At 42.5% G+C, this 26,431-nt stretch overlaps 1 protein-coding gene across 17 annotated transcripts in view; it reads left to right on the top strand.

Annotated features, from left to right (window-relative positions):
* PTPRF (protein tyrosine phosphatase receptor type F) overlaps positions 1-26,431 on the top strand; it is a 630,174-nt gene that overhangs the window by 72,560 nt on the left and 531,183 nt on the right. Inside the window, exon 1 of one of the 17 annotated variants that reach the window (XM_030572300.1) lies at positions 18,062-18,079. The exons of the other annotated variants lie outside the window; for them this stretch is intronic. The gene's annotated coding sequence lies outside the window, so the exon portion shown is untranslated. Of the gene's footprint in view, positions 1-18,061; positions 18,080-26,431 lie in introns of those variants that run through there. 17 annotated transcript variants of the gene reach the window in all.

The raw sequence follows: 26,431 nt of genomic DNA, 5'->3' as shown, positions 1-26,431 counted from the left end.
TGATTTAAATCAATCCTTTATACTCTCAATCCTACCTACCTCAGCTGGGTACAATCAAATGATTTAACTGCATTTTTTATCCAATGCAATGCTCAAAGAGAACAGCCTTGAAATATTGGGATTTTCATTTATGGTCTCACTTGAGCAGGCACAAGCAGTCCAGTGAATTTGTAGAACTTTGAGCATGCACCTAGATTGTCTCAAAGCTCCTGTTAGTTTCCTTGGTTATGTTCTGCCCCACACACAGGGAACAACATGAGTGATTGGCTCTCTCGTTTCAACATTTTTCTTGAATTAGGAGTATTCCCACAGTTCAGCTAGTCCAGCCACGTCATAAGAAAGTATTGGAAAAGATGAAGATTGGCAAGGAGAGCTGTATTTTAAAGAAGCCTTATTGAGGGCGCAGAAACAAATCATCCTGCTATGCAGAAAGAATAGCAGATATGGCAGGTGGCTAGCTTGGCTTAACAGTGAAATCTTCGGTGAGCTTAAACACAAAAAGGAAGCTTACAAGAAGTGGAAACTTGGACAGATGACTAGGGAGGAGAAAAAAATAGTGCTTGAGCATGCAGGGGTGTAATCAGGAAGGCCAAACCACACCTGGAGTTGCAGCTAGCAAGGAATATGAAGGGTGACAAGAAGGGTTTCTGCAGGTATGTTAGCAACAAGAAAAAGGTCAGGGAAAGTGTGGGACCCTTATTGGATGGGGGAGTGTAAGGGTGTGGGACTCACCCCTGCGGCGCCTCCTGCTGGTCGTCTCAGGGAATTAGCGCTTTTTCAACCTGGGCGTCCTCTGCAGGCTGGTGTCCTGCTTTTAGCTGGCCCCCTGTCCCCCTCGGACCCCAGTGCCCCTTTACCCTGGGGCTGCCCCCTGGCAATACCCCACTAGTCTCTGTGTCTCCCCTCTCTGGGGAACCCTGAACCCTCTAATCCCCACCTTGCCTCAGTCTGGGCTACTGCCAGTCATCACCAAGCCCCTGCCCCCTGGGGAAGACTGCAGTGTAAAAGCCACTCATCACTGGCGAGGGGGTTCAGACCTGCTGCCTTCTAGTACCTCTGTGGGCCTTGGACCAGGCCCTGCAGTCTGGGGAGTTGCCAGCCTGGAGCTCCCCTGCTCTTTTGGCCTTTCCCCAGCCCTGCCTCACTCCCAGTACCCTTTCTGCAGGCAGCCAGGCCCTGCTGTCTCCCAGCCTGGAGAGAGACTTCTCTTGGGCCTCTGGCTCACAGCCTTCTTATAAGGGCTAGCTGGGCCCTCATTAAGCCAGCCATAGCTGTGGCTGCTTTCCAATCAGCCCAGCCTTTCTCCTGCCACAGCCCTCTCCCAGGGCTGTTCTAAGCCCGTCAGGGCAGGAGTAGGGTAACCACCCCACTGAAGGGAGTTAACCTAAGTGACAGATGATGTGGAAAAAGCTGACAGACTCAATGCTTTTTTTTGCCTCGATCTTCACAGATACGGTCAGCTCCCACCCTGCTGTCCTGGGAGACACAGTATGGGGAGGAGGTCAGCAGCCCTCAGTGGTGAAAGAACAGGTTAAGCACTGATTAGAAAAGCTGGACATGCACAAGTGCCTCGGTCCAGATCTAATGCATCTGAGGGTGCTGAGGGAGTTGGCTGATGTGATTGTAGAGCCATTGGCCATAATCTTTGAAAACTTGTAGTGATCAGGGGAGGTCCCGGACGATTGGAAAAAGGCAAATATAGTGCCCATCTTTAAGAAAGTGAAGAAAGAGAACCCAGGGAACTACAGACCAGTCAGCCTCACCTCAGTCCCTGGAAAAATCATGGAGCAGGTCCTCAGGGAAACCATTTTGAAGCACTTGGAGGTAAGGAAAGTGATCAGGAACAGTCAGCATGGATTCACCAAGGGCAAGTCATGCCCAACAAACCCGGTTGTCTTCTGTGGTGACATAACTGGCTCTGTGGATTTGGGAAAAGCAGTGGACATGATATATCTTGACTTTAGCAAAGCTTTTGATATGGTCTCCCACAGTATTTTTATTGGCAAGTTAAAGTAGTATGGGCAGGATGAATGGACTATAAGGTGGATAGAAGGCGGGCTAGATCGTCGGGCTCAACGAGTAGAGATCAATGGCTCGATATCTAGTTGGCAGCCGGTATCAAGGGGAGTACCCCAGGGGTGGGTCCTGGGGCTGGTTTTGTTCAACATCTTTCTTAATGATCTGGATGATGGGGTGGATTGCACCATCAGCAAATTCGCAGATGACACTAAGCTGGGGGAGAGGTAGATACACTGGAGGGTAGGGATAGGGTTCAGAGTGACCTAGACAAATTGGAGGATTGGGCCAAAAGAAATCTGATGAGGACGGATGAATCCCATGCACTGCTACAGACTGGGGACTGACTGGCTAAGCAGCAGTTCTGCAGAAAAGGACCTGGGGATCTTACAGTCGACGAGAAGCTGGATATGAGTCAGCAGTGTGCCCTTGTTGCCAAGAAGGCTAACAGCATATTGGACTGCATTAATAGGAGCATTGCCAGCAGATTGAGGGATGTGATCATTTCTCCTCTATTCGGCACTGGTGAGGCCACATCTGGAATACTGCGTCCAGTTTTGGTCCCCCCCACTACAGAAAGGATGTGGACAAATTGGAGTGTGTCCAGTGGAGGGCAACAAAAATGATCAGGGGGCTGCGGCACATGACTTATGAGGAGAGGCTGAGGGAACTGGACTTGTTTAGTCTGCAGAAAAGAAGAGTGAGGAGGGATTTGATAGCAGCTTTCAACTACCTGAAAGGGGGCGGGGGGTTCCTAAGAGGATGGAGCTCAGCTGTTCTCAGTGGTGGCAGATGACAGAACAAGGAGCAGTGGTCTCAAGTTGCAATGGGGGAGGTCTAGGCTGGATATTAGGAAACACTGTTTCACTGGGAGGGTGGTGAAGCACTGGAATGGGTTACCTAGAGAAGTGGTGGAATCTCCATCCTTAAGAGGTTTTTAAGGCCTGACTTGACGATGCCCTGGCTGGGATGATTTAGTTGGGGCTGGTCCTGCCTTGAGCAGGTGGTTGGACTAGATGACCTCCTTCCAACGCTTTCCAACCCTAATCTTCTATGATTTTATGATTCTATGTACAGAAAAATAAATAGGTATTTCTCTTGTGGTGAAGCTTTTCATCTTGCTTCAACTAGAAGGCATTGGCTATCATGCCAGATTTCTCAATTGCTGTTTGCAGTGATCTGAGGAAACTCCATCCTGGGAAGTAGTGAGTCTGAAAAAAATTTGGAGGTGCTAGTGGGTAATCAGCAGAACATGGGGCTCCCAGTGTGGTGCTGTGGCCAAACGGGCTAATGGGATCCTGGGATGCATAAATGGGAATCACCAGTAGGAATGAGAGCGGTAATTTTACCTCTGTAACTGGCACTAGTGTCACCGCTGCTGGAATCCTGTGTCCAGTTCTGGTCTTCACAGTACAAGAAGGATGTTGATAAATTGGAGCAGGTTCAGAGAAGAGCCATGAGAACGGTTAAAGGAATAGAAAACCTGCCTGAGAGAGAGAGAGAGATTTAAAGAGCTCAGTCTGTTTAGCTTAGCAGAGAGAGGGTTCAGGGATGACTTGATTACACGGGGAATAATTATTTGATGACTGCTGTTCAGTCTACCAGAGAAAGGTATAACATGGTCCAATGGCTGGAAGTTGAAGCTAGAGAAATTCAGACTGGAAATAAGGTGTAAACTTTTAATGGTGAGAGTAATTAATCATTACATGTAAGATTTACAAAGATTAATGTTACATTCTCCATCGTTGGCAATTTTTAAATCAGGATTTGATTTTTTTAAAAAAAGCTCTTCTCTAGGAATTATTTTGTGGCTGTTCTCTGGCCTGTGTTATATACAGGAGGTCGGACTATGTGACAAGAGTGGCCAAACTGCAGCTCGGGAGCCACATGCAACTCTTGTATAGTTAAAGTGTGGCTCTGGGGAGCCCACCATGCCCCACCACTCTCCACTTACCAGATTGGGGCAGGGCGAGGGGTTAGTTTGGGACTTCTGCCCTGTGGTGGGGCTAAGGGGCTTCTGTCCGGCAGGAGATGCCTGCCAGGGCTTCGAGCTTCAGCCTCTATGTTGCTGAAGCCTGGAGCACCAACAGGTACCTCTGATGGGAGTGAAGCCCTGAACTCCACCACCCTGCCACAGGGCAGAAGCCCTGAGCCCTGGCAGGTGCACCCGGCTCTCACACTTCTGAAGATTATCATATGTGGCTTTGAGTATCTGTAAGTTTGGCCACCCTTGCTATATGATCACAGTGATCCCTTCTGGCCTTGGAATCTATGCATCTGTGATATTATTATTACCTCTGTATACAGCATCACTGAAAGCATTACTGGAATACTGTGACCAGTCCTGAGAGCCACATTTCAAAATATACATTTATAAAATTGGGAAAGGGCTCAGAGAAAGCCACAAGAATTATTTGAGTTCTGGGAAACTTCCTTATAGTGAGAGACTAAAGAAGCTGTAAATCTTTGTGGCTTAATCATGAGAAGGTTAAGATGCGACATAATCACCTTAAGTCTATATGTACCTACAAGGAAGAGAATATCTCATAGTGTTTTTTAATTTAGTAGACAGAAGTGTAAGAAGATCCAGTGGCTGGCAGCTGAAACTAGAAAAATCAAATTGGAAATTAGCAGTTAAAAAAAGAAAAAAGTGAAGGAAATTTGTCATTGAAACAAATTACTGAGCATTGTGGTGGATTTTCCTATGTTCAAAGTCTTTAGATTTCTAAAGATCTGCTCTAACTCAAACAGCAATTTTGGGCTTGATGCAGATCCTTGTGGGTAAGGTTTTGTGGCCGTTTGATACACAGGAAATCGCACTAGGTGATGGCAATGATCACTTCTGGCTTTAAAATCTGTCACTAGGTTTGTTAGAGTAAAGAAAATGTTACTGTATCCCATCACCCCTTACTGCTTTCAAAATAATACGTAGGCAGTTTAGCCTTATTTTGTTTGTGACCTAAAATATAGACTAGAAAATGAAATGCTCGAGATCTTGTGAATATTAGAATACTGTTATTTTAGTTAATTATTTGGCATTTCATTATTTGGATGTGAAAAACTAATAGTAGTTTGACACATTTCTTTCAATATCTGATGCAAACAACTAGGTTGGCTCCTACCACAATTGAACCTTTCCTCTCTGCTGTTTTGGTTTAGTGCAGGGGTAGGCAACCTATGGCACGGTATCGAAGGCAGCACACAAGCTGATTTTCAGTGGCATTCACACTGCCCAGTCCTGGCCACTGGTCCGGGAGGCTCTGCATTTTAATTTAGTTTTAAATGAAGCTTCTTAAACATTTAAAAAACCTTATTTACTTTACATACAACAATAGTTTAGTTATATATTATAGACTTATAGAAAGAGACCTTCTAAAAATGTTAAAATGTATTACTGGCACGTGAAACCTTAAATTAGATTGAATAAATGAAGACTCGGCACACCACTTCCGAAAGGTTGCTGACTCCTGGTCTAATCCATGCTTAAGATAACTTTCCGGTACAATTTATATAGTTTGTTGGTGAAACTTCTTGTGAAAAGATGGTTAATGTAGCATTGCTACAACAGGTTATGGTGAATCTTTAAATCTAGTAATGCAGTGTATTTTAGAGTTTAGCTATTTGGGTTTTCTTGTAAACCTCTTAGATATGATACAGTGGAATCCTCTTAAACACAAATTCCATGTACCAAGTGACAGAACATAATGAAAGCATAAACTGTAACACAAATAAAACTGTCAGATGCATAACACTACTGCTGTACACAGCTGTGGATTTCAGTATTTCACTGATTTTAGCATGCTGGATTAGGATGCTTGTTTGGGGGTCAGTTTTGACTGGCATGGAGGAGTTTTCAGTGGTATCAACATGAACTAACATTTCCTGGCTTGAGAGGGAAACATTTGCTGTCAGTATTTTGAAATATCCATACTAATGAAAAATTAATAACTGATCTTACGTAATGGTTTACATGTTCATAGCATTGTACAAACATTAGATTGCTAGGAGATGCTGAGTGTCTTGACTCATTCAAGTACATTCCTAAAATTGTGTTGTGAATTCATCCAGTATTTTTACATTTACATACAATAGTTAGATCTATAATAAATAGTATAGTACTCAGCACTGTAAAAGCACCGATGTTCATAACTCTGGGATGGAGAAAAGGCAGTATCATTATTGCCTTTTTACAGCCGGAGGAACTGAGGGATAGAGAGTGGAAGTGACTTGCCTAATGCCACATAGTGAATCAGTGGTAGAGCCAAAGAATGGACCTTGAGAACTCCTGGTTGTTACCCTGATCTCAGGTTCTGGACCAGGCTGCCACCCACAATAGTAATAATAATAAAATATTTTGCTGTACTTCTCAGGGAGTTGAAGTAGTTGTGGAAGAAGTAGTGCTGTGCAGTAGCATGGTGTTATCTTTATCTTTGCCAGAACTGCTACTCCTGTTTCTGCTGTAGAAGCAGTAAGGTGTTGGGAGAACATAGGTTCCAATGTGGCTGCCGGGGGCCAACTCGCAGGCACTCCATTATTTTTCAGATTCTTCTTCGAGTGATGGTCCCTAATGCATTCCCCTGAGGGTTATATGCATGTGCCATGCGACTGGAGCTGGAGATTTTAAAAGTAGTCGCATGCATTGGTCCATGCATGTGCCCTTGCTCCTCATGGTTTCGTTCGAGGCGATAAAGGGCAGGGTGGACCAACTGCACCCTTGGTTCCTTCTCATCGCCACGTGGTCTGAGTTGGAGCCTCTTCTGTTCTCTCATCTCTTGTGATGCACTTCTACAATCTGAAAAAAAGACTCCTTTATTCCTGTTAGTATTTTGTTATTTTTTGTAGTATTTTTAGTGTTAGTTGTTTTTAGGGTTTGAAGGACTTTGGGTCTCCGTTTTCACAGGTCTCCCTCTGCCCCCGAGCACCCATGCCTGGGTGCTGGATTATGGTGAAGATGCCGGGGTTCAAGGTCCGCGATTCCTGCCCTTGCTCATTCTCCGTCAGAGATGAGAATCAACTCTGCCTTTACTCCATGGGAGAGATCCATGTTGCATCCAGGTGCAGTATCTCCCTTTCCTTCCCAGCGTGTACCCAAGAAGGCCAGGCTCTCTGCCTCAAGAAGCGCCTCATGGAGGTTGCCATGAGGCCGCAGTTGGATCCAGGTTGGGGAACTCCCTTGTACGTAGGCCTGAGCAATCTAAGAGCATGCCTCCTACTGCAGAGCTCCAGACCAGTTCCGCTGGTACCAGCACCATGGACCCCATGTTGGGGCCTAGCTGTGAAGCAAGGAAGCATGCACATAAAGTCTTCGTTTCGGGCCCAAGAAGGATATTGCTCCATCCAAGAGTTCTGGCCATGGAGAAGTGGCACATTCCAAGGTGCACAAGGATGACTAAAAGCTGCACAGACCATCAGTTCTGTCCACCGAACATTGTACTCCTTCTGGGTTGGCTCTGCTGAGGTCAAGGGAATCTTTGGTTTCAAGGCAGTCCTCCATTCCGGTTCCAACTGAGGAGCATGTACTGCTGACACCTGGAAGACTAGGGTCAGCCCCTATGCCTCATGAACTGTTTGCGTTAGCTAGGTGAGGTCTCCGAACCCTCATAAACCGTTGCCTCCTCTGAGGATGTGTTCCCCTACAATAGACTTGTCTCTTTCGGGCTGTCTTCCAGCATGCTCCTCTGAGGCGCCTGCAGTTCTGCTAGCACCATCAGTTGAACTAGCCTCTGATTTTCTTACGCTCAGAGTACTCGGCTGGAGCATAGGGTCTGCCCCTCCTGTACTGACAGTGACACTACTCCAAGGCCCTGCCTTCTCAATGGCAATATCCTCCTTTTACCTAGCAGCGGGGTCATTTGGTACCTTGTTCCATGCGGCCCTTGTCAGCATCCACTGGAACCGCTGGGATGACTGTACTGGGGATCCTGGTTAGAGTATCCACCATCGGAACCTTCCCACTTTACTTGTGAAGAGTCTCCAATTCTCCCCTCTTTGGCCATCATCGAATAGGTGTTCCTAACTGCTATTAGAAGATGCACCACTTAGCCTGACTCCAACGGTACTGCCAGAACCAGATCATTTTCCCCTGGACATCCCTCAACCTCTTTTTAAGGCTGACCTGATTATATTCCTGAACTTTAACCTTGGATCGGCAGGGTCAGCCTCCTCCTTACCCTAGTTTAGGGAGATTCGGATAGAAGAGCAAACCAGTCCTGATATGGTTAAATCAGGTAATAGTTTTATTAAACACTGACAATTACACACAAACACTTACAAGCATGCTATAATTTTAAGGCACGGTAATTCTATCGCTAGAAAAATCCCCCTTTATTTCTTGAGCTTAGTTTCAAGCAGCACAGCAGCCCACTCCCTGAATACACCCCCGACTTTTACCTGGTGAGTTTGGGGAGTTCCGGCCGGTCACTCCTTCACCTGTTCAAGCCCGACTTCTCCAAGGCCCCACTTGAAAGCTCTAAAACGTGATCAGGCCCTTTTTTTTGGCAAGTCCTCTTAATCCCTCTGATTCCCGCTGCCCTACGGCTAGTCGTTCAGAGGGTTCAGATTTCCCACCCCCTTTTCTCCCGTCGGCCCGAGATGAGGCCCGAGATCACAGCCCTGTTGATCCACCTATTCCTGATCTTCCATGGTGGGGATGTGTCAGGTAAGGATTTTCAAGCAGAGTACTGCAACTCAGAATCTCATCCCCCCTCAGGGACAGTCCAATTGCTCAGACTGGGCAAACAGTGGCTCCAGCTAGTCTTAGGATTCCAGTGCCAGCAGATCTCCCATGGTGGGGATGTGTCCACTAGTACCTTCGTCCCTCGACAGCCAGTTCACCGACTGAGTGCCCCGATGGATCTGTCCGGCCATCCTTTATACCCTTTTTGACTGACTTCCAACACACATGAATCAGGCAGTTTAGACCATTTCCAAATTTGGGCTTGCCACAGGGTCAGTTTCTCAGAACGTCCCCACCCCCTTCCAGATGGTCAGCAAGACGTGACCCCAGGAGTGTCAGCAACCTGTTTCTTGGTAAAACTCCCTCCCCTATTAGCCAAGCTATTTCTTAACCTATTGCAAAGTTCACCTCCCCCCTTAAGCCATTAGATGCTTTAAAACTTGTGCATAACAAACTTCCCCTTTTACTATGCCTTCTATTAACCCTTTGTCACGGAGTCCCCGGGCGTTGCTCTGGAACTGCTCCCCACCAAGCCAGGCAGGACTTTGGGGAGCCTCCTCTCCCTTGGAGCAGACTCGTTCAGGGCAAGAAGCTCACACGGCTTCACCTCCTGGGTCTCTCCTTGGAGCATTCAGCATCCTCTGCCCCTCCGTGCGCTTCCCACAGCGAGTCCACCCCAGCGGGGTCCTGGGGAAGCCACCGGATTCTGCACCCCCACTTTGCAGTCAGACGTGACTCTCAGCCAGCCAGTAACACAGAGGTTTATTCGATGACAGGAACAGGGTCTAAAACAGAGCTTGTAGATACAGCTAACCGGACCCCTCGGCTGGGTCCATTCTGGGGGGCAGTGAGCCAGACCCCCAGGTCTGCCCTCCACCCTTGACCCCAGCCAGCTCCAGACTAACAACCCCTCCCAGCCCCTTCTCTCTCCTCAGCCCCTTTCCCGGGCCAGGAGGTTGCCTGATCCCTTTGTCTCCAACACCTTCAGCTGGCACCTTTGCAGAGGAGGGGCCCAGGCCATCAGTTGCTAAGAGACAGGGTGTCAGGCATTTAGGTGCACTGGCCCTTTGCTCTGCCAGATACTTAAGAACTGCCATGGGGACACTGAGGCACCAACACAGTACTCAGAGAAAACATTAAGAACTTTCCCAGGTCGTCACACCCTTGAATATATTCCCTTTAGGCCTTCTATACAATAGGCCTTGTCCAATCCCCAGATGCCGCAGTGTCTTTGACTCCCTTTTTGCCCCCCAGTGGCGACTGACAATTCTAAGAACTGCTTTGTAGACTGACTGGTGCTCTCAACATCCCACTGGAGGAAGTGCAAGATAAACGACACCAGCTACTTGATATCTTGCATGTCTGGGTACTGACCAGAGTGGCCCTACCAATCAGTGAGGCCATCCTTTATCCACCACACCCCAGCCTACCAGTAAACCCACTCCCAAAGGAGCAGAAAAGAGGTACTATGTGGACTTCACAGACAAATTTCCTCCGCAGGATCAAGCCTGATTCCAAACAATCCTATAGGAGGGAAAGCTGGTTGTGAGGAAAATGCTTGTGCAGTTCCACCAGTGGCACTACAGTGTGGACAAGGCACAGGCGTCTGCTGGTGTTCTTACCATCACGTCCTTTAACTCTGCTCTGCCCAGGGTTAGATGATACACTGGGTCAAAAACACCCAAGTCTTATGTTTACTATCGCTTCTATCTTTGCTATACCACTGGAGTTGCACCAGCTGTGAATTACGGCTATGAAGTTTGCTAGTTCAGACTAGGTACATGTACACTAGAAAATGTATCTATTTTCCAGAAATGGTAAAGCTGCAATGGTGGTAGTAATGATGTGTAAGTGCTAGTGTAGACAGTACTTAGGTGTCCCTACCTATGTATCACCTAATCCTGTTCAGAGCAGGTTTCCATGGTGCCTAACAGTTATATTGCAGCTGGAAAAAGTTACATTTTCTAGTGTATATGAGACCTAATGTTTCCTTCCTGCTCAACTTGTAAAATAGGTTATGTTTTGTATCCTGCTTCCTGGACCCGGGTGCCTTTGATTCATAGAAGTTCGGTAATCCCTTAATGTACTCATTGTATTATAGTTGAATATTTGGCCTCTCTGTCCCTTAATTGTACCAGGGTTTTCCACACGCCTGTGTGGCCTGAGACCCATGAACATGTGTATACATTAAGGCATCTAATTCATTTTGTACAGTACCTAAAATGCATTGAAGTGTTTTGGGCTGCCTGCATAATTTAAACAAAGTGATTTTCGCCGCAGTGAGGTTACTCTGGTATGAGGCTTTAAGTAATTTGGATGACTTTTGAGTGCATGCAGTTCATATTTTGCATAATGCTGAGTTTTCAGGTGACCTGCTTTGTGACCCAGTATTCACTTTTTCTGGCAGCTTTGTAAATGTATGCAGTGTGAATTTGCTGTGCAGGGCATGCTCTCCTCTGCTGCTACCATTTCCATGAAAAGAATCTTTATTGCAATGCATGAGAGTTCAGTCAAACTTTGTTACATCATTACTGATATGGCTATTCCATTTGTGTTTGTACAGTCTGACAAATAACATGTTGATAATCTGGGGATAAAGAGACTCTAAAATGTTTTGGTTCAATAAAAGAAACCAAAGCAGAAAGTGCAAGAGGGAGGGGACACCTTATTACGGTTGAAAATCCTGGTTATTGGCTGAGGTAAGTGTAGCCATTGAGTCAGACTATGGAATCACGATCCTAAAAAGACTGCCTACAAACCTCCCAGCACACTATAAAGGGGGAAATAATGGTTGGTGCTGCGCTGGCAGCCCTTTCAGAGGAAAAAGCCCTACTTTTTAAAAGATTCACTAATGTTCCTTTTTGGTGTAATTTATGGAGGGAGCTTGCACTGTCTGCCCTTACTGAACAACAGAATCTTCTCCAGGAAAAATCCAGCAATAGAATGCATACTTGAACATATTGCTTTCAATCATAAAAATTAATTACAGGAATATTTATTAAATCAATCAGTTTATTTCCAAAGTTTATAAAAGTTACTGTTAACAGTTATAAAGGAAGATCTGCTTCTTGTAGCATTGGTCTTGACTTGAAAGTTTCCAAAAAGAGAATTTAAGGCAAATAAAATGAGCACAAAGGGATGTGTTTTGTTTATATACATAAAGATTGTACTTCAGGGATTTATGTGAAACAGAAAACCTTCTGCAAGTTGCATGAAGTGTAATAAATTGTGCCTGAAAACACCCCCACTTTGACTATAAAGGTCTTATCTCACCTGTGTAAAAATATTTATGTGTAAATGCATATTTTATATTTGCCTTACCATCCTTGAGTTGCTTTATACTTTCATAAATGGCATCTGTGGTCTTTTTTTGTAGTGGAGACAGCAAAAAATGTACACTTTTTTTTATGTTACTCCTTTGACTATTTTCAGTTTATTTTGGGTACAAAAGAGGATTGAAAAGGCTGGTTAGAGTATAAAGATGATAAAAGCAAAAGTGGAAAGTTGGAGATATTTTTGGAGCTCTTTGTTTAAGTTGCAGGTTAACTTAGCAACTCATCACTTATCCACATTGGTTTTAAATTTTTTGTTTAGTTTTACATACTGGTAATCTCTCTCCTGGTGGCAGCGCAACCCCCTCTTCAAACTCTAGCCATTTTTCCTCTACAGTAACGTGATATTAACATCAATCTATATTTAACATGTTTCCCAGTGTGCTTCTATTGTTAGGAGGAATAACAAGATCGTAATATTTATAAACAGGAGAATATTGAGTACAGATATCAATGTTGGAATATTATGTTACTTTTTGGCATTAACACTTCAAAAAGAGTGTTGAAATTTGGAGTGTATTCAAAGAACTGCTTTAGGAATTATTCAAGTTCTGAAACACTCTGCAATGAGAGACTTGAGGAGCTCAGCTGAATAATTTATTGAAAAAGATGTGAAGAGGTGACTTGATCATAGTTTATAAATACCTAGCCAGGGAGAAGATATCTGATACTAGGGACTCGTTTATTTAGCATAACAAGATCCAGTGGGTGATAGTTCAACCTAGAAAAATTCAAACTGGAAATATAGTGCAAATTTACCTGTGAGGGTAGCTATCATTTGGAACACCTTACCTAGGGCTGTGATAGATTCTCCATCACTTTAAATCTTTTAATTTAAGATTGAATGACTTTCTAAGATATCTTTTAGCTTGAATACAAATAATTGCGTTTGGTACAAGAATCATTGGGTGAGGTTCTATAGTCTGACCTCCTGCATTGTATAGGCCAGATGATCATAATGGTTCTTCCTGGCCTTAAAATCTGACTCAGTTTTATCCATCTGAGTCTCAGGCGTCTTTGAAATAAAGAAAAAAATTAAAACATTTTCTGACCTTTTTCTTCTTTTTCTGATTTTTATCTCCACAATACTTGTAGCTGAGTACTTCTTTATCCTTAGACATAATAGATAAAACATATCAAGCCTGACAGATTTACCTAGCTCCCTGGGTCTCCATGTGACCCAGAATAGCCTGCCAAATCATAAAGAGGAGAGTATACCGTTAAAATTGAACATAGAACAGACATCTCCAGAGGTGATCCAGCCCATTGTCTCTCCTGAGATTTGGAACTCGATGAAGTAGGGAACAATTCAATGACTACCTGCAGGAAAGCCTGCCTTGAACTAAAGCATCTTTTTTAGGCTTGTTGGAAGGCAGTGAAAATCTATCTCACTAGCTTCTGAGAAATTGATGAAGGTGAGATTGTAGTAATGTGCTCGGTTTTCCAAATCTTCTAGCCAATGAGGAAGTGAGTGATTATAGAGCCATCTTTTATGGACAAATCTCCCATGTTGAGTGATATGTGGGGTCATAGCCTCTGCAGTGTTTTCTCCTTGTCCTTTTTGAAGCATTGGTGTAGAGAACTTTGCAAACCTGATGCTGGTTTTAATTGTTCCACATTGAAGTAGGTACAAATCTCATGGCTATCTTATATATTTCCTGAGCTTATTGAGGTCTTAATCTTTACTTCTTCATCTGCTATCCTTGATGCTAGAAGACAGTAATGCCTTTAGACAGTCTTAATAAGGGAGACTACTGTGTGATCAAGAGAAAAAGCACTTGCAATGTGGCTAACAGAGATTTTAAATCTCCTTCCCCAAAACAAATACTCACACTCTCTCTCTCTCTAAAATGGAATTATAAAGTCTTGGAGCTTTCCGCTTAAGTCACCATCTTGTCCCATGCTCTCTGACACTTCCTAAGGCATTAATCTCTGTAGGAAGAAATTGGCTGGTATTATAAGTAAATAGCTGTGTTTTCTTCACATTCTTGTTTAGTTATCTGGATTCTTTACATCTCTTAGCTTCCTTTGTTCCCCAGACTTGCTAAAGCTTTTAATTCTCAAATGTAACTTGGCACTTTCACTCAGATTTTTAGGAGTTGGACTGAAGTGTAAAATATTAAATTTCTTCCCATTAATGTTAGCCTCTTCAAATAAGTAGTATAGTAGCAGAGTGGGACTGGCTGTATGAGCTGATAATAATGATCAGTGGAAAGGGGTAATTTCTACTTGGCTCAAATAAATATGTGAGCATTCAGAAGTAAAATCATTAAACTGTAGTTACTGCAATCTCAAAGTAAAACCTTTATGAATTTCCAGCAAATGGGAATCTAACATTTGATATCCTAGACGCCGTATATTGGCATGTCCAATTCTTCACTGGGAAGCCTATTTAAGTTTGGTTGCAGGGAGGAAAAGAAGTAGCACAAACAGAGCAAATGTTAACATACACTGGAACCACCACCAGAGATTGGCGGAAGAGGCCTTTGCTTGCTTGATGACCCTTGAGACAAGAGCACCTTCGTGTCTCCCCCCCACAGTAACATACTACAGTGTCAGCCTTTGGGATGAGCCCAAATTCTCTGCTGAAACTTGAACCCAGAATATACCAAACATCTAGAAACTGGTTACATTTTTTTACTGTGATACACTGACTGTTATTTGAATACATGTTGATTTACTTACCAGCAAGGAGCCCTGACATGAATTTATGACAGCATTGTTACCCTGTTATGGAGGAGTTTTATGTTTGCATTTATATAGATATTAAGAAGTATTTATTTGGAGAAGGGAAACACAAATTTTTGATTGTGAAAGAAAGCCACTTGTTTCAAACATGTTTTTCATAGAAGGATAATTTTAATTACTTTTTGAGGGCATTGAAGCCCAAGACATCTTGCTGTGATTTCCATGATATTACAATAACTGAATTACAAGACATCTATTTTAACTGCACTTTAAAGAATTTTAAGAGTGACTGCTGAAGAAGATTATGCTGATTTATCACAATCAATTTAGAAACCGATTTAGTTAAATCAATGTAATTTCTATGTGTAGACAAGCCTGAAATTCATGTACATGGTCAGGGAGTCTGAAGAAAGTTGTAGTTTAGATGAACCTACACTCTGAATTTGAACCAGAGACTGTGGTAATGCTGCACTAAAACAGTAAGTAAATTATTGTGAATGAACACTTAAGGGTTGAATGTTTCTTGATCATACTAACTTTTATATAAGTTCTAGAGTTTAACTTGAAACCTGTTTCTGCTGTATGGAGAAGCAATGTGATAACGGCTAAAAAACCAGCAGATCTTTAAATCAGTTCGATGCATTTAGAGTATTTACTGGAAAAGGATAAAAGCCTAATTCAAATAACTGTAGCCACGGAATTTAATGGTAATGTTTTCATAGGGCACACAAAAGTCATTACGTATATTTCATCAGAAAGCACAAATCATTAGGGCTTGAGAGCACAGCTGGAGATGGATTGTCAGAAACTCCAATTAAATGTCTGTTCTGAAAGCGGGTAATGATGTAATGCATAACCAACAAATTATGAGTGTCTTTTGGCCAAGAATCAAGACATGTCTAACTCCCTGCAATTAGGAAATTACTTTGGGTAAAACCAAGATGCAGTATCATAAATAACTGCACAGAGTTTTTGCAGTTGCACAGAATTAATTCTGCACCGTGAAAAGTCGATTGCAAGTCTTAGGGACAGGTTAATAAGAATGCTCTGTTGAAAACTCTCATCTTGATCTGGTCACATAAGTGCCAACTTTTCCCGGTGCTGGTGAGTGCTTGACCCCTCTGCCCGACTCCCTCCCTGCCCCGCTCCCATTCCAAATCCTTCCCCAAAGTCCCTGCCCCAACTCCGCCGCTCTCTGCCCCATTTGACTCTTTCCCCAAATCCCCACCTCGGCCCTGCCTCTTCCTCGAGCGTGCCACATTACCCCCCTCCCTCCCAGTGTGTGCTGCTGTGAAAAAGCTGTTTCGTGGTGGGAAGAGCTGGGAGCTAAGAGGAGAACTGGGGTCGCAGTGTGCTTGGGGAGGAGGTGGAGGCGGGGCAGGGAGGGGAGCTGCTGATGGGTGCAGAGCACCCACCAATTTTTCCCCATGGGTGCTCCAGCCCCACAACACCCACAGTGTCTGCTCCTATGGATCTGGACACTAGGTTTATCTTTTTAATTAGTGTAGAGCTGACTATCAGGTTAACAATATTTCTTCCAACACTGTAGTTTTTGAAAAACATTATTTTGCAAAAATCAAACTAGTTCAGAATTACCAGACAGAGAAGAGAATAAAGAGATTTATTGTAAAATCCCCTCTGTTAAAAATATATATTTAATATGTATATATCCAGGCAGTACCTAATTCAGAGCATTTTCCTCTGTGCTTCAGAGGCAACATAATTTTTATATATTACATATAGAAGACTCATTCAAATACAGGTTTTGAATTTTTTTTACTGCCTCAACAGCACAGGCTGCATTTTTTTTGTATGAGTGTGTTTTTATTTAAAAAAAACAAAACAGCTATGTTTAGAAAAATGTTTCCGGAAGATTATTTTTGTGAGTTAGCAGAAAGTACAGACTATTAATGCAGTTGGAACAGCTTAGTAGTTAGTACTCAGCTAAAATTTAACCTGAAATTCTGAAGGGTGGCACTTACTCTTGTAAATGATACATACTTGAAGTGAACATTCTGTATTGTTATATTAGGCAGTGGTTTAACCTTGATATATTTCAGGACAAATACACTAGGCAAATGTTTTATATACTCATTATGGGGTAATATGTGAATATAAACCCTTTCTGATTATATATTAATGTGAAATAATATCAAGATGCTTTGAAGATTTCTCTTCCTTTTTCTCCTCTCTATTCAAGATACATTGTTTAATCTTAGCACAAGAAACTATACAGACACTGGAATTTGTGAGCTTGTAGTTCACAGAAAAATTGCATTTGGATTTTGACTTGAAACTTTCCATGGAATGGTATATTCTGTTTTAAATACAATTTAAGCAGAGATTATTTCCATACAAAGTGACCTAACAAAGTTTGATTACATTAACATCAAAGGAACATGCCAAATTTAGTTGAGGAAACTGTAAAAACACGTGGACCTTAAGAGCAGTAAAGTGAGTTGAACAGAGAGTCGCAATATTACAACAAAAAAACTTGAAAAACAGACTCTGAGAGACTGCTGAATTGGAATTAATTTGCAAATTGGACACCATTAAATTAGGTTTGAATAAAGACTGGGAGTGGATGGGCCATTACACAAAGTAAAACTATTTCCTCATGCTTCTCACCCCCCTCCCCTCCCAGTTCCTTATATCTCCTTGTCAAGTGCTGGAAATGGGCCATTTTCATTACCAGTACAAAGAGTTATTTTTCTCTCCTGCTGACAACAGCTCACCTTAACTGATCACTCTCCTTATAATGTGTATGGTAACACCCATTGTTTCCTGTTCCCTATGTGTGTATATATATCTTCCTTCTGTATTTTCCACTACATGCATCCGAAGAAGTGAGCTATAGCCCACGAAAGCTTATGCAACAATAAATTTGTTAGTGTCTAAGGTGCCACAAGTACTCCTAGTCTTTTTGAACAGTGTGTGTTATCTAATGAAAAGGAATATGTATTTGAAATTACTTGATTTTGGGGAAGGGGCTCTTTGTGCAGTCACATCAGAGAGAATTTGGTTGCCCTGGAGAATAATATGCTCTGTGTCAATCCAAGTACAAGAAACTGGGATTTTTATCTACGTAGGTTGGGGGTTAAACATCTGTCCTGCTACTTTGATCATTGACCAAGCTCCCGAAAGCCTTATTCTTTAATCAGGGGCATTTCTATTTGTGTGTTTGTCTGTCTGCATATAAGGTGATAACTTTTAAATGCCTCATTCTGTTTATTCCAGAATTTCAGACAAAAGTTTGTTGATTTTGGGAGAAACTGGAGAACCGAAAAGGGAGAAAATGGAGACATATGAAAGATCCTGCCAGTCACAGCCTCAGCCTCAAATACCTCTGCAACTGTCTGTAGAAACTGTAGGTCGAACAACATGTAGATGGGCTCATTAACTTCTTCCAGTTTAACAATAAACCCCATCTCAAGTCTGCCCATCCTCCCAGTAGAGGTTAAGGTGTTGACATTGAATGACAACTCCCAGATAGAGAAGAATTGTGTGTATGGGGGTGGGGGGAAGAACAGGAGGCTTGTGAGGAGTTCCAGGGATTTCCTGATGAAGGGGGTCATGGGAGGGTGCCACACAAGGGAGCTTGTGAGGTGGGGACAGACACAGGGAGCCTGTGGGCTGTGTGGTGAGCTCGGCCAACAGAAGCTACAGAGTGTCACACCCATGCTTATGTTATTAAGTTGTGATTTTATGACCTGTAGTGGAAGCTCAGCGTGTGACATAGGGAAGGAACTTGCCCCTGGAAGCAAGGAATGGGAAATGCCTGTTGCCAGAATCTCTTGCAGTCCGCTGTGCATCCCCATTGCATGAAGAATTCATGTCAATGCATATCAGGTGCCTGTTGTTCTTTGACTCCTAGACTTGCATTCTTTTATAAGTAAAATTAACCAGGTTTTCTTAATTACAAAATGATCACTGTTTAAAAGCAGCAAAGAATGCTATGGCACCTTATAGACTAACAGACTTTTTGGAGCATGAGCTTTCGTGGGTGAATACCCACTTCGTCAGATGCATGTAGTGGAAATTTCCAGGGGTAGGTAGGTATATGCAGGCAAGCTAGAGATAATGAGGTAGTTCAATCAGGGAGGATGAGGCCCTGTTCTAGCAGTTGAGGTGTGAAAACCAAGGGAGGAGAAACTGGTTCTATAATTGGCAAGCCATTCACAGTCTTTGTTCAATCCTGAGCTGATGGTGTCAAATTTGCAGATGAACTGAAGCTCAGCAGTTTCTCTTTGAAGTCTGGTCCTGAAGTTTTTTTGCTGCAGGATGGCCACCTTAAGGTCTGCTATTGTGTGGCCAGGGAGGTTGAAGTGTTCTCCTACAGGTTTTTATATGTTGCCATTCCTAATATCTGATTTGTGTCCATTTATCCTTTTCCGTAGCGACTGTCCAGTTTGGCCGATGTACATAGCAGAGGGGCATTGCTGCAAGACAAACCCAAGAAAGAAACCAGCAGGACTCCACTGGCCATCACATACAGTCCCCAGCTAAAACTTCTCCAACGCATCGTCAGGGATCTACAACCCATCCTGGACAATGATCTCACATTTTCACAGGCCTTGGGTGGCAGGCAACAAACCTCGATGCCAACTCTGCCCACATATCTACACCAGTGTCACCATCACAGGACCTAACCAGATCAGCCACACCATCACCGGTTCATTCACCTGCACGTCCACCAATGTAATATATGCCATCATATGCCAGCAATGCCCCTCTGCTATGTACATCGGCCAAACTGGACAGTCGCTACAGAAAAGGATAAACAGACGCAAATTAAGAAATTTCCACTACATGCATCTGATGAAGTGGGTATTCACCCACGAAAGCTGATGCTCCAAAATGTCTGTTAGTCTATAAGGTGCCACAGGATTCTTTGCTGCTTTTACAGATCCAGACTAACACAGCTACCCCTCTGATACTGTTTAAAAGATCAGTATAAAGTTTGTAATTTCATTTGTTTAAATGGATCTCGGTGTAAATCATTGATTTGTTTCCCTCTATTGTTATAATTACTGGGCCACTGAATAAGTACATCTATAATATCTTGATGTTACCTAGAGCTAGTCTACACTTAAAACACTGCTTCTGCGCAGCTTCACTGATGCTGTGGTGTCACTGTAGCACTTGAATGAAGATGCTCTAATCTAACGGGTGAGAGCTCTCCCATCAGCATAGGTAAGTCACCACTCTGGGAGGCGGTCGCTGTGTTGACAGGAAAAACTCTCTGGCCAACATAGCACTGTCTACCTTGGGGGTTAGATCAGTATAACTCCATTGCTCAGGTGTGTGGCTTTTTCGCTCCCCTGAGCAACATACCTATTTTAATATAGGTCTGTACAGTTACCAGACTATGGCCTCTTACTCTGGAATCTAGGCCTTAATCTTTCTGTAGCCATAATCAAGTGGATGTTCAGTTTTCCTGATAACTTTTATATTTTCACTTCCAGCCCTGAGAATCCTCTATAATCTTGTAATAATTGTGTGAGAAATTCCTCCTTTGTAATGGTCTAAGTATTTATCTGTTAGTTTTTGAATGTTCTGTATGTACTCCAGACGGTGACTTTTGGAAAGAATAGTCAGCCTTACTTAAGGTCACACATGAATCTTTCTCTAGTAATTCATTTAAAGTGGAGATTTTCTTATGTTTGTTATCCTGCTGGAGCCTTGCCTGTAATGGAGAGTTTAACTGGGTATATTTAAGTTAGTATTGGCTTGTGTTTAACTGGCACTATCGATCATATTCCTTTGCGCATATCTCCACATTCATAATAAAGCAATGCAAAAGACAGTGGTGCAGGGCTAGTTGTAATGTGCAAGCTAATTTGACCGTCCTTGTGGACTATTCTAGCACTATAATGTTACAGGCTAGCATAATGTAAGAGTGTTTTTTGGCAGCAGGGCTAAGATTAGTAGTGCAAAACATAGTATTGTTTGGCATGGCAAAATTCTGTAGTGTAGATGAGACCCAAGAAACTTTATCCATGGGATTTGACTTTGTGTGATTTTCAAGGGTGGGGCAGTACTTTGCCCACAATCTGGAGTCAGTATTTATAGAGAATTCTTTGTGAATGGAAGGAAGCAGAAATTAAATCTGAATCTATTTTGGGTTCTAAAATAAAAATTGTGATCTATGGGCAAGTATCTCACTTGATAGTCTGGAATGCTGGGATCTAATTATTCTTTTAGGTGCTGAGTGCCACCTGCTATATAGAGAGGTAGCCGTGTTAGTCTGGATCTGTAAAAAGTAACAGAGTCCTGTGGCACCGTATAGACTAACGAATGCTATATGCAATTTAATATGAGCAAAATGGGGTCAGTTCTTCCAAACCAAATATATCTTCTCTATACATATATTTTGCCAATACATAGGTGTGAATTGATACTCATGAATACTGCTAGCAAGCAGTTCAGTCAAAAAGGGTTGTCTACAAGCTTTTAATGAGCAGCTAAGGAGAAGCCAGTAGCATAGAATGGAAGAATAAATTTTGCAGTGATAATTACAGTTTTTAGGTGAGGACTGAAAGTAGGAGAAGAGTCCTCAAGTGCTGTGTGCTTGAATGTATTTGTTTATGCTGTCCTCAATGTAAAATGACCCTTATTAGAAATTTCTATTTAAACTTCCTTTCTTTCCCTTCTCCCCCCACTCCCCCGGGGACCATCTTGAGTATAGGTAATGGGAGAATAATTCTCAGTCGGTAATGTTTCCAGGTTTTCTCCGTATTGCCTGGTGAGCTTTTGGTATCGTGTTGTCACCCCTATAGTTACTAAGATGTATTAGACACAACCTCACTCTAAGATAGCTCTGGGCATTGGTTGATTTTTGCTTGAGTTGCTGTGCATGCCAACGCTAACATGTCAGATGTAGTTTACACAGTTTGAATGAACATCAGCCCTCTAGCAGGGACTTTTAAAAACATTACTTCGTAAAATTCAGTGCAGAGTTGAGGCAGCAAAGAAGATAATCTTCCATTTTGCTTGTTGAGGTGGTGCTTATTTAAAATAGTGCAACTGAAGAGGGTACCTGTTGCTTGCAGTTCTGTGGGGGATCTATGTTAGCATCTTAGACTTTGTGCAAATTTGCATTGTCTCAGAACAGAATTTCTGAGTGGAGTGTCCATGCATTATCTAATTTTAAATGTCGTCTGTGCTTTTATGTAGAGAGAAGGCAATTCTTGTCTCCACAGTTATTGTGCTGCCAGCTATATGGGTTTAAATGCAAAATGCCAGTACTTGTACACCTTAAATGTTGGAAACATTGTAGTGCTGTTTGTAAAAGTGTCATGTCCCTTTGGCTTTCGTAGACCTGACCCAGCTTTCTGTGGTTAATTCACTCTCTACTGAAACATTAAGCTTTGCTGAAATTGGGAGGCTGAATCTTAAACTTTAATTTGCTATCAGCCTTAAAAATTAAATCAATAATATGAAGCGCTGAAGCTCCTCATACAGAATAAAATTCCGTGATTGTGTCTGACATAAATCTCAGCCCTGAAAGAATAGCAGATTTTGCTGATCTTTTCTTGTGTGCATGTTCTGTTCTCATTGCACGCTATCTGGGGTCTGTGGTGCACCTGTTGTGATTGTGTTTCATTTCGGAGGTAAAGAGAAGTAGAAGATATGGAAAAATGAGAGCTCTGGCCAGCACAGTAATAGAATGAAGTAGATCTTTAATTCAGTTGTTGGCTGGAGTAAATCCTCCCTGCACAAGGTCCACTCTCCTCTATGCCCAGCAGCTTTGTCACTGGGGGCTGCTTCCTTTAGAGGAATTGCCAGAATGTCAGGCCATAACCTATTTGCCCTACAATTAACACAGATGGTAAATTTTGTAACTATGGGAGCTTGATTCCAGAAATCCTTTTACTACTGCTTATATTGGGTTTAAGATCAGAACAAACAAACTTGTTGAAGACTACATCTAAACAGGAGGAGGAAATTTGCCTCATAATGTAAATTCTATAATCTTTTAAAACAGTATTAGAATCATGCAAAGTATGCATTAAGAGCTTAATTGCATAGACAGCGATTTAGAAATGAAATGGAAAAGAGCGAATTCGGTCGCTTGAGGAACTGTCTACCCAACAGAGAGAGTGTTGCCATAGCTGAGGTCATTGGAGATGTTTGAGCTGGAGCTCCCTTAGTATATAAGAACTGTAGTTGCCGACAGGGTGTTCTCTCCACTTCAGAATCCACTCACTCGTTGATCTGAATAGCCTGAAACTGTTTGCTGTTAAAGGCCGTTACAAAGCCCATCTATTGAGGTTGGCTGTTAGAGTGCTGTGGTGTGGCTTTCTGTTGGCCCACCATGGCTAATTTAATGGTAATTGGCCAATGTATGGATTCAAACTACTCCAATAAAAAGGCATATAGTCTAGATGAGACATCCTGTATTACTGAGCGGCAGAATGGCAGGTTATTGGCTCTTCAGTTCATAATGCACCAGCCAAGAAAACTATACTTTCATCATTAAATATGAGATCTTTACACAACTGATATAAAAATTGCATAACTAATTTGCTATAAGAACTCAATACATGTCTAATTGTAATAAGGCTAATTTACTAGCACATTTTAATGGGCTTGTCATACCATCTAGGGAGGTGGTGAAATCTTCTTCCTTAGAGGTTTTTAAGGTCAGGCTTGACAAAACCCTGGCTGGGATGATTTAGTTGGGAATTGGTCCTGGCAGGGGGTTGGACTAGGTGACCTCCTGAGGTCCCTTCCAACCCTGATATTCTATGATTCTGTGATCTGTTACCAGTGAAGAGAAAAGTCATTTAGATAAATTGTTCTCTAACTCTGGTGCCTCGACCACTGGTGGTTTGTGGGAACACTCTGGGTGATTCACCAAGCTGCATTCTGAGCGATGTGGAGCTGCTTTTGTCACAATAGTAAGTCATCCATCAGCCTTCAAAGTGACGCTTCCTGCCAGTTGTAGCCTGCTCTAGGGTATGTCAGGATTTCTGAAGGTTTTATGATCAGCTAAACTCACAGGAAGAAGAAAAATACAAATATTTCCCCTCAGAACTGCTTCCCACCAGAGTTTTTTTGGTATAAATTCAACCATGATCAAATATGCAGATGAAACTAAAATATGATGGACAATTAAACACTGGAGGACAGAACCAAGCTTTAGAAAGTTTGAAGAGATTAAAGCAGTGGGGATTGCTGGTAACAAGGGAAACTACTAACAAATATGAAGTTCTACGGACTGAGAAAGGAAATGAAGAGCACAAAATTAAATGAAAATTTGCAACCAAGCAGATGCACCAATTGCCTTAAAATTAATGTATTTGCACCATGTTGTCTTAATTTCATCGTATTATCACTTTTTCATGAATTCGGGTACTCTTAATTACTTCAGGGAGGGTGTAGGATTGGGTTAGAGAGAATCTATATTTTAAGTAATGGTCTGCAATATGGATGTCTAAGGACCATTGTTTTAGAGGATTTCAAAGTAAATTACTGAAGTTCTTAAATGTGTGCGCTAACAGGACCAGGTGTGTCTAATTTTACATTCAGTGTTTGTGGATGCAAAGAAAAAAACATACTTTGCAATAGAAAGATTACCATTTCTTTGACCAAAAAGATAAAGACCCCTAACACTGAGAAAATAAGCTCCAGGCTGAGAAGAGAAAATAGGTTATTAAGATCCATTGTGCCGTGTTAGGCAGAATTACTGAGAACTTAATACCAAATCTGGCAGAAATGCAAGGACACTTTTCCATTTGAGGTGGAAGGTCAAAGATTTGTTTCCCCTTTTCATACTGTGTTGCTAGATGCAGCAAAGACTTTTGACAGGGGGGAGTGGAACTCCTTGTTCTATATCCTGAGGCCATTTGGAGTTGGACCTTATTTTACTAAAAGTATTGGGCTTCTTTATACCAGTGACATCTAAAATGTGTAGTTTTCCACACTCACGGTTTTCATGCTGTTCAGAGACCCTAGACTATACTGTCCACTACCTTGTAGTTTAAAGCCTCTGGCAATAACCATTAGGAAAAATGCATCACTAAAAGGGATCGCTGTGGGGAATGGATTATACAAAGCATTTTATTATGCTGGCAGTATGCTGTCACTCCAGGGAATTACTATGGATCCATAGAACTTAAGTATTTACTGATGTTTAACAGATGTGTCCAAATTCTGTGACCGTAAAATTAAATAGTGGAGGAAAAGTGTTGCTGTTGTGTTTGGGCTTTCAGGTGGATGCAGTATGAGAGTTCTTGTGGAGAGCTTGCATAACGGGATTGTCTTGACTGTAGAGTAAGGGACAGTATTACTCCACCATGAGGGGATTCTGTTGATATTTCACATTGGGGGAGCTGCATGAACCTTGCATGGAGCTGCACAAAAAGAATTAAAGGGCTATTCTGTCATTCAGCTTCAGGTGTATGCACAGTAATTTGCCATTGCTAGTTCCAGTTTTGGCAGAGAAAAAATACAGAGAGTAATTTATGTGGCATCAAAATAAAATGGTTAGAAAAGAAGCCCACTTCCCTTGCTGGCTAGTGGGTGAGTCCCAACCGTGATTTAGCTGAAATTAAATTTGCCTCATTCTTTTGCTCTGTGCATTGTGCTTAGTGAAATGCACAAGTGAAACAGTCTACATTCTTCTAAACTTCACTCAACTGTTTGGAAAGCTGTGGTTTTGTCTACACAACAAAGGGAAAACCCACAGCTGGCCCGTGCCAGCTGACTCAGGCTCATGAGGGTCGGGCTGTGGGGCTCTTTCATTGCTGTGTAGACTTATGGGCTTTGGCTGGAGTCCGAGCTCCTCCCCCCTAGCCAGGGTCCTAGAGCCTGAGCTCCAGCTCAAGACTGGAAGTCTACATATCAGTGAAACAGCCTGGGAACCCAGACCCTGGGAACCTGAATTGTCAGGCACAGGCCAGCCATGGGTGTGTAGTTGCTGTGTAGACATATCCTTTTGAGAGTAAAAGATATATTGATGTAAAGGCATTTCTATTGTACTCATCACTGTGGTATGTAGCAGGAGTGAAGGATGAAATGGAGAAACTTCCTCATTCTTTTTCTGTCAGTGGACAGGAGGACCGTGAGGACTTTCTCCTGGGGAGTAGAGAGGGTACTCCCATCTCCAGGCAACCAGGTTGAAAAGTTCCATGACCTTTCTAGCAGGAGGGATGGAAGGAGAAAAGAAAGCAAGTATCCCCTTCCTTAGTATCCCTGGTTAGAAGGGGGGCAAAATGGAGAAGCCCATGTTAATCAGACATCCACAAACTGAGGCCCATATGAAAAATAGAATATCCCATTTTACGTTCTTTGCTCAGTCATTAGGGTCTCTTGAAAAGGGTCCTGTTTTGATTTGTTTGCTAGATTTTCTGTGGCAACCTTACTGATGCTTAAAAATATATTCCTATTTTATGTAGCATGTCATGCTCTCATGATTTCTAAAAACTATTCTTGGTCAGCACTTGATTTATTCAAATAGTGAAAGGAAAAATGGAGAAGAGAATTAGGAATATAGTTTTTGAACAGTTCAAAGTCTGGATTTATGAACTTTACTAACAGTACTTCAGGGCTCAGTTAAGTTAGTGTGTTCCAAATTGTGCATAGAAGGTACTGGACACCTGCGCTTCTTAATAGACATGAGTTGTGAGAGCCTTGTGCTTGTCAAAGTTGTAGAACAGATTGGGCCAGTGCTATTTAAGTCTGTCTTTTAAATTAAACAATATTAGGGATGAAT

The sequence above is a fragment of the Gopherus evgoodei genome, chromosome 8 (assembly GCF_007399415.2).
Source record: "Gopherus evgoodei ecotype Sinaloan lineage chromosome 8, rGopEvg1_v1.p, whole genome shotgun sequence".
In the NCBI taxonomy this organism is placed as follows: domain Eukaryota; kingdom Metazoa; phylum Chordata; order Testudines; family Testudinidae; genus Gopherus; species Gopherus evgoodei.
This window is presented reverse-complemented; position numbering and strand designations above follow the sequence as displayed.